The sequence below is a fragment of the Empidonax traillii genome, unplaced genomic scaffold, assembly GCF_003031625.1.
Source record: "Empidonax traillii isolate 1590-97213 ecotype Southwest subspecies unplaced genomic scaffold, ASM303162v1 scaffold923:size341358, whole genome shotgun sequence".
NCBI classification, from domain to species: Eukaryota; Metazoa; Chordata; class Aves; order Passeriformes; family Tyrannidae; genus Empidonax; species Empidonax traillii.
In genome coordinates, this window is record NW_020956116.1 from 99,056 (window position 1) to 112,333 (window position 13,278).

Sequence of the window (13,278 nt, forward strand, 5' to 3'; positions counted from 1 at the left end):
TGCACGTACGTTGTGCTTTAAGTAGAGTTCTGGTTATACGCTCGTCATTTGGGGAAGTGAGATTGCAACTTTGCAGAACGTCCGTCGCTCGTGCGGGCAAACCGCAGCCAGAGAGCAGCTCCGGGGTGCCTGCTTCTGCCAGCTGATGCTCTCCTAGGCTTAGGGGGACACCAACAATCTGCCCCCAAACACCTGTAAGAAGTGTACATGGTGTGGCCCAGTTTCTCTAAAATTAACTTCAATGACAATAATGTTGTGTAAAACAGTGTACAACATCGTCTTGAGCTCTCAGAGAGCTTCCGTCTGGCCTTAAACTACTACTCACAGCTGAGTTGCCACATCCTGGACACAGAATTAGTTCCATCTCCAGCAGGCTGCCTTGAAACTTGGGGTTTCTCAGGGTCTCCTGCAACAGCCAGATGAAGCTCTGGTTGGTCAAGCATTTTGCAAGCAGAGATTTTAATTTTTGCACCATTCTTCAGAAATTATAACCGCTTCTAATTTCAGATTTGTACACTTAAAGATCCTTCCATATCTTCTCTATGTATGGATTTATTTTTACTTGCAATCTCAGTCAGGATAAAAAAAGTCTTTAGTTCAGAACAAAAACATGTGACTTCTTTTAATTATTATTTTGATAGCAAATAACCCAAAAATTCTCAATTCAGTTTGCATAATGAAAAAATGTATTTATCTTGTAAGCTGAACAGCACAATTTACTTCTTCACATACAAGTTTGATGTGAATTAAGTTTCATGGTTTTAGGTTCAATTTGTGTTGGAGGTGTCATAGGAACAGATCATCTACTAAAGAAACCCCCTCAGTGCTAACTGAACGAGGTGCTGGAGAAGATTAAAATTATGCAGTAGTTAATTGATTAAGAATTAAATAGTTCTCCTTTGGTTTTTGAAGTGCCAATGTCTCATTTTGATCATTCAGGTAAGACATTGAGTCTTGGGGAGAAGACATGACCTCATCACCTCCAATAATTTTGTCGAGTTCTACAGAACTGCTGCAGCATTGGTAAATTCTAATGAGGGTCCGCCCTGACCTCTTTCCTGTGGCTTGCAGAGCTAAGGAGGATTGGAGGTACTAATACTCAAAAGAAATAAAAAAACCCAACAACTCTTCTGGGACTCCAAATTTGTGAAACATTAAAAAAAAGAAGCTGTTACGTGTTGTGATTTTTTAAGAGCAAAAAACTGAAATAAAACACACATGTGCTAAATGTGTGATACAAATTTTGAAAGCAGACCGAATGGGAAATACTCAGTGAATAACTGCTTTTGTAACCCAAGGACCTTTAAGGAGCAGGGTTATGGTTTCAACTTCATTTTCGGTTTTGGAGTAGGCTTATATATCACATCATGCTTATTTTAAACTGCCTTTAACCACAGCTGTGTTTAATAATTTATTCTGCCTTTTACTGATAAGTCGATAAATATAGACTGCATCATTTTATTTCACTTTTCTGCAGTAGTGGTGTAGTCACGTGAGCTTTTTTCACCTGTTCTGTGTATATTATGCTGTCTGTGTTTGTCTGCCATAATTTTATTACCTGGTGATTTCAGTTCCCAAAAAATTAATTGTAGCCTCAGTAGTTCATATAAGCTGATTTAAGAAAGATTTGGAACATCCCTCAGAAGTGAATTATGGTGGCATTGCCACTGTACCAGGTGACTTACAGATGGGAATGAGCAGCTGTGTCAGCTCTTTCACCACCCATCAGTGATGGGCTCTCCCCTGAGAACATCTCAATGGCTTGACCAACACATTCTTCAGTGACCCTAAAGCAACAGGTGCTATGCCTTAGGTGCTGGAAATATTGCTGTACTACCCCTGTGGCAATAGCAACAGTCCTGAATGCAGCAGTGTGCTGTGCATCTCCTGAGAATTCATTAGGAAATGTGGAAGAGTGGGGAGAGAAAGGGAACAATCACAAAAAATTCTGCCCCACCTCCCCTACATTTTTGCCCCTCGTTAATAGAAAGCTAATATTAAATCTAGGCCATGAAGTAGCCAAATTACATCCAAGTCAGACTGTGTTTTGTCAGGGATGGTGCTGGTGCTAATAAGCATTTCTGTTTTGCGCTGCAGGCTACAGTAGTTATAGCAACAGTATTAATGACCCTGTAAATGCTTCTGGGCCATTTTGGATACTGCAAGATGACGATATAGAAAAACGAGTAAGTTATTTTAAGCTGGAAAAAGCAGACCAAGAATATTATGTTGATGACATGACTAGAGACCCAGAAATCCCTAAAGAAATTTGTGATGGGAACTAAATGTCCTGCTTTTCAACCATTTCTCTAACCACTGAAATATATCCACAAATCTTTCAGGAAGGAGACTACGGATTTTTAAGCCCTTAAATCAAGATCATCTCTTAAATGTGAGAACAATATTGACTTAATGATTTATAACTTGTAGAAAAGAACAAATACATTTCTCAAGATGAATACAAAATGTATTGCGAAACAATCTTTATGTGACACAAAAGTAAAATTGAATAGATCATAAAGTGCAGTAAGTTCCTTGAGGTGATGTCCTGATCCCTCTGGGCCTGTTCTTCAGTTGAAAAGTGTCTGTACTGGCTTCTGTACCTGTTTATAAGGTCCTGTCACAGCTGATGATCAAGTCATGCTTGCTTTCTATAGACACAATAGCTGCCTGCTGCGAGAGAAATATCGACTGATAGTGTTAGCAATAAGGGCTTTGTATTATACACTGAGTTTGTCTTGTTTCTTTTTTAAAGGAAGGCACTGAAAGGCTCAGCCTTTCAGCTCAGCTGAATAGAAGTGCAGCCCCGATTGAGCGGTTCAGCTCGGCACAAAGAACTAGAGCACAATGGGGAGTTCTCCTTTGTCAGTAATCCTGCCGCCTCTCTCTCCAAGCTATTTTCCTTGCTTGCCAGGTAAGTGTAAACTTTTCATCCTTCACGTCTGTGCTGGCGTTTTGGCACTGCCCAAGTTCCTCCACAGCCAAGCTCCCCATCGCTCTTATTCAGATAAAATCTTATCAGTATGGCTTTTGCTGCGTTAAGTTTCTGCTAAAGCGAAGCAATATTCATCTTTGTGGGAAGAAAAACAAACAAACAAAACCAAGAGAGGTTCTTCAGCGTTCTTTGAGGAAACAGGCATGGAAAGAAACTTCACAGAAGAGCATGGGCTGAAAAGATGAATTTCCATCTTCCTTTTTCAAGTAAAGGGATTTGAAAAATTAAAAATTAAAATCACATGTTTTGAATTAATTTAGTTTTAATAAATAACTCTGCTCTTTACTAACTCCTGAATAATTTAGCACTCCTCAATATTTATGTTGTTTATTCTTTATTGGAAACCATAATTGGACCTACAATTTAATAATTATATGATGCAACATGTGGTTCTTCTGTTTATCTTTTGCCTGTGAAGCAATGCCTAAGTAAAATAGTTTTATTGGAAATCCCAAGTAGAGGATCTTGCAGTCTGCTAATTCAGTGGATTTGTTTAGTGGTGCACTTAAAAGTTTCATCCCAGTGGAGGAGTTTGGCTTATGAGATACTTCAGAGATAATGAAAGAGAAGCATTGCAACACCTGCACATAGTTCACATTGTAAAGCCCTGTTTTGTTGCTGATGTTAAAAAGGAAGGAAACAAAACTGCATTGCTTCAGATGTGGACTACTGACAACAGGAACATAACACTTTGCATTTGGGATCTGTCACTCTGTCAGCCAGGGACCTCAAAAGAACTTTGTAAGGAGTCCGTGGTGAAAACTCAAGGCTTGGCGCAGGCTTGTTGAATCTTTGCAGTTTTACCAGAACCTCTGCTGTGGAAAGTGTTTACATCTGTGCTAAACTGAATCCATTTATTTTGTCTTTGGAAAGGTCAGAATAAGAAAGTGAGTCTGCAAAGTTCTCAGCTGTGTTCATTTCCTGCCTATCCCGCGGTTACATGGCCGGCACCTCTGATTAGTTCTGTTTACATACTACATACATCACTGTCACAATTAATCTTCAGGAAGCTGGTTTCTCGGTTGAACCACTCTGTGTTTACAGCCAGCTCGCACAAGTGCAGAGCAATGACATCAGTGCTCATTAGACAATTGCCTGTTAACAGCCAGCTTCCTGAAGGGCTCACCTAGGACACTCACATGCATTTTTTAAAAACGTGTTTATCTTAGTGTGGTATTTACAGGAAATGCTGAAGGCAGGAATGTTCTCTAAATCTTGCCCAAAATATCCTACTGGAGTTCTGCGCTACTGGATTTATTTCTGTCTTACAGAAGCCCGGAGGGATTCCTCACATGACAACCTGTTATTTTTTTTATTATTATTTATTTATTTTAAGGAGAAAGATTTTATCACTCCAAGACAGCAGTGCAAGCAGCATCAAGTATTGGGCTGAGCATTTTCTGGGTCCTTCTGGGAAAGGTGTGGGAGAAGGGAATGGAGACATTATTGCTTAATCATACAAGAGGGCTGTGAATCCTTGTCTGCTGACTATTAGCCATGGAATCAAACTCAAGGGAATAAAATCTGTGTTACATCAGGGCTCAGTCTGCTATCAGTGAACTACTCAGTGGTTAAAGCAGAGCCAACATGTGTGATGCTAAGCATGCCCTCACTCTGCTTTACCAGTCAGGAAATTGAGGATTATCTAGGAATAATTATGAAAAAGGGATTCAGGAATATCTAAGGATGCTGCAGCCCAGGTTAAACTACGAGGGCAGGCCTTGTCAAACATCCACAATGCACAACTAGGGATGATGTAAGGAACATTTCATATCAAAAAGACAGCTCTGCAGGAGTGGTGGCTACCCCAGGGCTGGAAGAGCACTCAGAACAGATTTTGAAGGTCACACTTTGGTATTTAGGATGAAGTTAGGCAGGGCCTAAGAGCTCAGATTCTACTGTAAAGCCACACATGATGGCTGCAGGGTTGCATCATGTTTACCTTCAATATAAATAATATAGCACTGATACAGGGACACCTCATTCTGCCTACTTAAAACATAGCTAAGGTTTCTGCAATAATACTTTCTTCAGCTTGCATGTTATTATGTTTTATTCAGTGTTACTTCTTCCTGATATGGTGTATTGTTCTGATGTCCTGATTTAGCTGTTGCAAATAGTCCTGGGGTTTACAAAGTATTATGGTGGATTGCTCATCAGAGCAGTAAAAGAATTGGTACCTAAAAAATTGAAAACATATAGCAAATATCTATCTATATGAATATATAAATAGATTATCTTCAAAGTCTGTCAAAAGCATCTGGAGATATAAAAGCCACATGTCACTGATTTTTCTCTTCAGTAATTACCCAAAGAAATTCACCACTAAATTTAGGTAAAACTTTGTAATAATGCCACATCACATTTCAGTGAGTATGAAATCTTCGGAATGACTGGGAACTTTTCCAGGAAGGTTCAGCTGTTTTTTGAGGTTTGAAAAAAGCTGTAGTCTAAAATAAGTAAGTTGGGGTAGCTTTATTTCCTATGAAACTTTTCATGAAAGTTTTGGAGGGGTAGTTTCTTTTCCTACTCCCAAACTGTTAGAAATCTTATGAGGAAGCTGGCTTCAAGGCAGGGACACTCATTGTCAGTGTTCACCAGCCAGTCATAGCCTGTCTTCCTTTTAGCTAGTGGGCAGAATTTCCAACAAAAGCCTTCCATTATCGAGCATCAGGGTACCAGTGGCTTTCCAAAAGCTGCCATCCGATTTTTTCTTCAGATTTGCAATCACCCTCAAGAAAAGCTTGCTGATTGCCTAACACAGTAATAGGCTGAGGGCTGTGAACCTTAGCGAGCCTTCAGAAAAGCTTCAGGCACAGCAAGGATAAAGCTTCGCTCCTGTAAAGTACTTGTGTGTGTGTGTGTAATTCCAGTCGTGCAAGAAATCCTACCTGATTAATTAGCTGTGTGGGGTTGGAGGCTGTGAGATCTGGCAAAGACTGAGCCATTTTGGGGCACAGCAGATGGAGGCAGCGACACAATGAAGAATTGAACTTATTCTTCATTCTACACTCTAGGCAGCAGATTTTATGAATTCTTCACTGTCGCTCTTGCTGTTATGTTCATGACAAAAGACCTTGCCATTGGGGCACTATCCATTTCTCGAATTTTTGGGGCTTTTAGCCTGAGTCATGGCATGCTTCATGATTACGGGTTTGATGACACAGGTCGTAGCTTTTGCAGATGTTGTCCTCGATGACCTCTGGTTTTCACACCAGCATCAAAACCAGCTTCTCATCAGGTCCAATCTGCTGCTCCTGTCTTTCTCATCTGTGCTTCTCTGCCGCAGCTAGAATAATGGGAATTACAAAATTAAATTTTTGCAAAGCTTGCCAAAAATGTTTCCTCAAAACAGAGGAAATATGATATTTGCACTTTCATTATGCGCACCAGGAAACAAGCTATTCTGGTCTCTCTGTTGAGTAAAAACAGATGATCATATACCAGATTACACTGTCAATTTGATGAACACGAAACTTATAATAAGTTTGATATTGCTGTAATCAACAAATCTAATACCAACTTTGCATGTCATTTGTTTCCAATCAGTCTAAATTGCCTGAGGACAGAGACTGTTGGTCTGAAACCTGTCTGTGTTGCACGTATGAAATAATTTCCTCTCCAGTTTGCAGTGACCACAAGTCATTTTTTGTAATGCCTAGAGAAGGTCTGCAGACTGCTTTGCTTCATTCCCAAATGCCTTTCAAATTCAAGGAGGCGAAGTAAGTTGTGTGGTTTGTTTTGGTTTTTGTTTTTTTTTTTTAATGCCAGAATGGTCTCCAAGTTTAAAATCTTTGCTTCCTGGTTACCAAATCACACCCTAATCCTGACAGCGTAGATAAGTACTCCCCAGAGGATGGATGTATGGGTACCCAGGTTTTCCAGTACCAAAATAAGGCACCTCAGGTGATGGTTGACAGTCCCGGTGCTCCCTCTATTGGAAAAGTTTTGACATGTCCTTTCTCCTTCAGAAAAAGAGGACATGGATGGCTCTGCTTGGGAATCAACATCCCTAGTTTTCCCCAGCCAAATCTAAAAAAGCTGTGCTCATCCATCTGCTGCTGGTACCTTCCATTGTCCCTCCCTCCCATCTCCACTCACTCCGGTGAGGGGGCCTTGGTTCAGTAGCAATATACAGAGAAACCATCTTGAAAGACTTAAAAAAAGTGCAGTAGTCTAATGTTTTGCAAATATTCTGCCCAGGTGCTTCCCTGATGAAAGGAGTCAGTTGTTTGGGTTTTTTTTTTTTTTAAGCATCTGATTTCCAGCACAGGCCACGGGCTGAGGCACAGCCATAGAGGACACAGGACTGCAGCTCCCTGTGTCCCCCTGGGCAGGTCTCCTTCCAGCCCTCCTGCCCATTTCCCTTTCATTATCCCATACTGTTTCTTCTCCGGAGGAGGTTTCGCCACAGCTTGTCCTGTCAGGGTTTCCCCCAAAGTTTAGAGCTCCCTGTGAGCAGGGCTGGACCTGCAGCCAGCAGAAAGGGCAGCTAAGGAGAGCTGAGCACAGCCAGGCCACCCTGGGGCCGAGGGTACCCATCACACACCCCCAACAGACCCCTGCTGAGTCACACAGAATCACAGAATCAATTGGGTTGGAAAAGGCCTCTGAGATCATCAAGTCCAACCTATGACTGAACACCAGCATGACAATTAGACCATGGCACTAAGAGCTACATCCAGTCTTTCCTTAAACACCTCCAGGGATGGTGACTCCACCACCTCCCTGGGCAGTCCATTTGAATGTTTAATTACCCTTTCTGTGAAGAAATTCTTTCTAATGTCCAACCTAAACCTCCCTTGGCTCAGCTTAAGACTGTGTCCTCTCATCCTGTTGCTTGTAGCCTGGGAGAAGAGGCCGACTCCCACCTGGCTACAACCTCCTTTCAGGTGGTTGTAGAGAGTGATGAGGTCACCCCTGAATCGCTTGGTTGGAGGGTCAAGTGGTCCACATGGGGGCCAGACCTTGTGTTGGCTCTTGCCCCTGCTTAAGGTTCAAGATTGCAGGCCCTGTCCCCTGGTGATCCACCCTGTGAGCCATGGGAGCACACACAGGTGAGCCAGACCTCTCTGGTACCTGCAGTTTTGCTATCTGGTTCACACCAACTCATCCCAGACATGTTGCCACCATGTGAACGTCCTTGTCAGCTGCCTGGGGGGCAAAAGGATTGGCCCTCTTGACTCTCCAAACTCAGACCATCAGCCCTCTTTTAAAGATCATCTGTATCAGAGAACCCTTCTGTCCCTGCTGAGGATGACCAGGATGCTCTTATCACTTGCTCAGCCTGTACATTGTTGCTTCTGATGGATCTCCAACATCTAGAGCTGGGTGATCATGCATCCATTTCCTGGTCACCCGCTTCCAATAACAGCCCCATTAATAAGAAATCTCTGTATGTGTTGAGGGCACAGGCCCAATATATATTTTGGTTTCTGATATTTCTGTGGCAGGGTTGTGCAGACGTGGCAAAAGACACAACTGCTCTCTTGATGTTTGCACCTGGAGTCATTATCTTGTGACTGAGCGCAGGCAGGAACCTGTGTAATCTCAGTTGTAAAAAAAAAAAAAGGTGGACTCTGAGCTGGGGTCCTTTTCTGGCCTCTGAAGAACCATTTGGCACAGCTTTGGCTCTGTGCTTGCCATGCTGTATTCATTTAGCTGGTGTGATGGTTATCTGAGCTGAGCTGAAAACAGGGAGCCCTAGCAAGCCCTTGGGGCAGAGCCAGAGCAGACACTTCAAAGATAAATCCCAGGCTTGTACCTAGGACATGTGAGGGAAAGCCTCTTGTGCACCAGTGAGCCTCTCTGAAGTCTCATTTGGGCTCCTGCAAAACGTGCTCCTTTTCAGGCACCTTCTGTATCTCCATTTCTGATTATCATCATTTGGGGGCAGTTATGCTTGTGTCAGGTCTTGCTCTAGCCAAGCATGATTGGATCAAATCTCAGCATTTTAGCTGTTAAATTATACAAAATCCAGTACAAGCAAGGAAAAAGTCATTGCTCTGGGGCTGTGTCCAGATTGTGCCAGGGAAACTGTAGTTGTTAATCACCCTCTTCCTGGGTGGCGAAGGATGCTCTCCCTTTGCTTGAATACTGCTTGCTCCAGCAGACCAGCTGGTGCACCCTAAGATCACGAGTGCTAGATGTAAGACAGTCCTGTGGTATTTCTAGGCACAGTCTGGCCTCTGCAGGACAGAAGTTGTTGGCAAACAACCTCAGTCATATGCAAAAAATGGTGGTCCAGTGACCAGCTCAGCTCTCAGTGTATAACTGCAGGTGAATGCCATAGCGATAACAGGTGGCTGACTAAGTCCAGACAAAGTTGGTTATTTGAAGAGAATGAAAATTTCTTATATCTAATCCCCAGTGAGAGTGACTCAGTAGCCTTATATGGACACCCTAAGAGGTATATGTTGGCACATGAGAAACGAGCACCAGAGCTCCCCACATGGAGGGACTGCAGGGTCAAAGAGCAAAGGCCGAGGTGTGTGCAGGGCCACGAGCCTTCAAACTGCAGTGTGGGGAAAACCAACCTGAAGGAAAGAGATGCTCACTGCTGTCTATCTACCCCACATCAGGCACCCAGCTGACTGTTGCCTCCTTGCTGTCCTTCTGGCAGTGGTGCTAGTCCTTATGCCATGCCTTCTCCTTCCTTATGAGGCATTGGAATTTTTCTCCTGAATTTTTCCCCTCCCTGCACTAAAAGCTGTGAGCCCGGGGACAGAGGTGTGGGTGATGGATGTGCGCAGCTCCTGACCTCAGTCTTAGGGACAAACCCGGTGAAGAAGTGTAAGGTGAATTGGTCCAGTGTGATCTGAAGTGATACTGAAAGAATGAGCAATATTGCTGTGGCCTTGCAAAGCCCTGAGTAGGCTAATTAGCCAGGGTGATGGCATGGCTAACTGGACAAGGCTAGGTGTGGTGCTGGTACAGCTGTTCTGCTGGTGTATGCAGGGAGGAAACCCTTCTGATTGAACTTAAACTACTTCTAGGTCCTCCCTAACATTCCTGGTTGAGGTTTCCTTTCTGTGGGACCAGATGCCACCTGATCTATAGAAAGGATACAGGATGTCATAACTCTCCTTGCTTTGTGTGAGTGTTGGACCAGATGGGTTCTGGCTCCCTTCCAGCCTCAGTTACTCTCTGAGTCTGAACTCACCAAAGGACTTAAGTATCTCCCCAAAAACAAACGAGCCAACAAATCATCCCCAGTGAACCAGAAAATTGTGGAGCAATGAGCAGCACAAAGCCCATTGATCTTTCACTCAATCCAGCATAGCAATCGAGGAGTTGTACCGTGGACTCTTCCCCAGTTTGCTCTGGGATACACTTCCCAGGGGCTGCAGGTGTCATCGACAGACTCTTGCATTGCAGGGAGCAGCTGTTGAATAGAAATGGTGGAGGGTCATTTATCTGGAGTTAAAGCAGAATCAAATGATAAATTGTTTGCTGCAGGCAGGGCTGTGCTGTGCACACCAGCAGTGGGCAGTCGAAGTCCATTCCAGTGTCCGCTCAGTGTCCAACCTGCACTCAGGGTGGGAGGTTGGAGAGGTGTCCCCCACAGCCAGGGGAAGGCAGAAGTTTCGTCTTGTGTTAGAAGGTGGATTTCCTCTTGATTTTAGCACTGGCCTGGGCATTAGCATCTGACAGGAGTCTGCAGGCCAGGCAGGAGCTGGGAAGAAGGTTTAGTGTAACGAAGAAGGTAACGCAGCTTTGGTTTATTTTCTGAGATGGATGAGATCATTTCTTCCCTCTGTATCACAGTCCCGGGCTCTTGTATTTTTCATGCTTCATTAAAAGTGTTTGTAATTATATGAGTGGCTTCAGAAGCCAATTAAGCCTTCATTTGGAGGCTGCTCTGGGTGCTGGAAGCCCTCCATTAGCCTGGGCTTCTGCCAGGGAAAAACACTACATAGTCTTTAACAACTGCACCAGCTCCTATCTGCTTAATGTTGATTTTCCTATTAAGTTCAGCTAATACTTTCCTAATTGTGTGAGCTGGGCCTGAAGCCAGTCTGGGTGACTTTTGCCAGCTGCTTCCAAGGCTGAATCAGAGATGAGCAAAACCCTCACAAACACTTCACTACGCACGTGTTCAGTCGCATCTAAACAGCGGCTGTTCTCCCCAAAACTGACTCAGACTTTGATTTGTAACCCCTGTGTTGTTTCCCAAGGCAAGCCCCATAACAATCAGGAGATGAGGATGCTGGATAGCCTACTCACCAGGGCACTAGGAGTCCAGAGCTCACCCCATGAGGTACCAGCAAGGATGCCGGGAAATCAAAGGTCAGCCCCTCATCTCTACTTGTCGATGAGCCACAGACCAGGAATTATTGTGTGGGTATTTTGAGGCAGGTGATACAGTGCCAACTACCCAGGAGGGAATACCTACAAATGGAAGGGCTTGTTACATCTACAGGTCCGTGTGTGGAAGGGAGCACACTGACACCACTGCGAGGGTAGGAGATTTCAGTCACAGAGCTCAGGGATGCCATTCATCTGCTGTGAATCTGCTACTCATGAGAGGGACTTACTGGCTCAGGCACTTTTCACTGTGGTTGAGGCAGAGGTGAGATGGGAACTACCCCACAGTCTAACTGGGGAGTCACCACCTGGCTGCAGGCTTGGAAACTCTGCCCAGGAGCTGGTTCTGGAAGCCATAAGGAAAGATAGGATTTTTTTTTTTTTTTTCTTTTGGGAGCAAGTGTAGAGGCAACATCCAAACAAAATATCTGTTATATCGTACTGGCAGCAGCAAAGTTGCCTGTTCTCTGAGATTCTTGATGAGAAGCAGAATCCATTTATCAGCAGATGATTGACAGCCATTGCTAGGTGAGACCTTCTGTCTACACATGAAAAGTGTGTCCTTTTCTCTCAGGCTACGGATTTTCTAGAGAGGTGGTGAGTGCTCCATCCCTGAAGACATTTAAGGCCAGGTCAGACGGGATTTTGAGCAACCTGCTCTAGCTGAAGGTGTCCCTGCCCATGGCAGGGGGATTTGAACTAGATGGCCTTTTAAGGTCCCTGCCTACCCAAACTATTCTATAAAATTAGGCAAATGTGTAGATTCATTGCAGACTAGGAGGGAAAATAAGCAAATCTGATTTTATTTAATAATTGAATCTCATTCTTTAATTAAAAATGGCCAGGCAATTGAATAATTTAATTAAAAAAGCTTACCTAATTTCAATTAGCTCTGATTAATGGCTATTCCTTCAAATTAAAATATCACTGTGATAGAAAGCACTGGGCTTGGACTTTTCATTTTAGAAACACTATTCCCTTTTAACTTTTAAATCCTTGCAGCTCTAATACAATTATTATGTGCTAGTCAAGTTTTAACGCCTTGTTACATCCTAACACTGCCAAATGTGAGGCATTCACCTTGACTCCGAGCAGCTTGTGTTTGGAGCTGGTTTGCTTCTCAGTGCAACAGTCCCTTGTTTCAAGCCCCTCTGGGCATGGCTGCAGCCAGTCATTTCACAGAGAGCCTGGGCTGTGTGACAGGTCCCCAGGGGGACAGCAGGCCACCAGAACTCACTGACGGCCACAGGACTTCTGTGGCCACTGGACTGTGCAGACCTTTTGGAGAATGCATTGAACGTTTAGGTGTTTAATGTAGGAAATGGGGTCTTTCGGAAGCCAAAACCATGTTTGTTTTCTCAACCGTGACAAAAGTAAAACTTAAAAAAGCAGCCATGTGGCAAGTCCAAAAGCTAATTCATCTTGGAACTTCTGGCTGCAAAACACGGCTCCTGTGTACGGTGTTTGGTACACAGAGAGGGAAGTTTAGGGAGCTTGTAATGCTCTGCAACACAGCACTCGACATCCAAACAAGTCATTACTGTAGATGGTTTCCTGGTAGCATAAAGAAGCAGGAGGGAGACAGGGCTGTTTCAGAGCAAAGTTGAAAGCACTAATTGACTTTTACTCACTGGGAAAGAAGATGTAGCATGACAAATGGCCTTGTGGTTGGAATCATTAGAGACTGAGGAGAGAGCTGCTGGCTAATGGGGCTCTACTGGGCATAAATGACTGTGTTAGGATTGCTGTGAGCAATTTGCACCATGTGCTTGTACAGCACGGGAGGAGTCAGCAGGACCCCAGCTGGCACCACGTGGCCAGGCAGAAAGTGAGGCAGCAGAGGGATGGGGCTGGAAAGGATCAGCGAGGAAACCAGCAGCACCTGATGGTTTCCATTGCCTCTGGGATGAGCAGGGCTGCACGGCTCTTCCTTGGAGAGGTCAGAGGAGCAGGCTCAGAGTGCACTAACAAACCTT

At 44.0% G+C, this 13,278-nt stretch overlaps 1 protein-coding gene across 1 annotated transcript in view; it reads left to right on the forward strand.

The window, feature by feature from the left end:
* Nucleotides 1-2,794: 2,794 nt before the first annotated feature.
* RGS4 (regulator of G protein signaling 4) overlaps nt 2,795-13,278 on the forward strand; it is a 32,300-nt gene continuing 21,816 nt past the window's right edge. The window contains exon 1 of the mRNA XM_027902943.1: nt 2,795-2,914. The gene's annotated coding sequence lies outside the window, so the exon portion shown is untranslated. The remainder of the gene's footprint in view (nt 2,915-13,278) is intronic.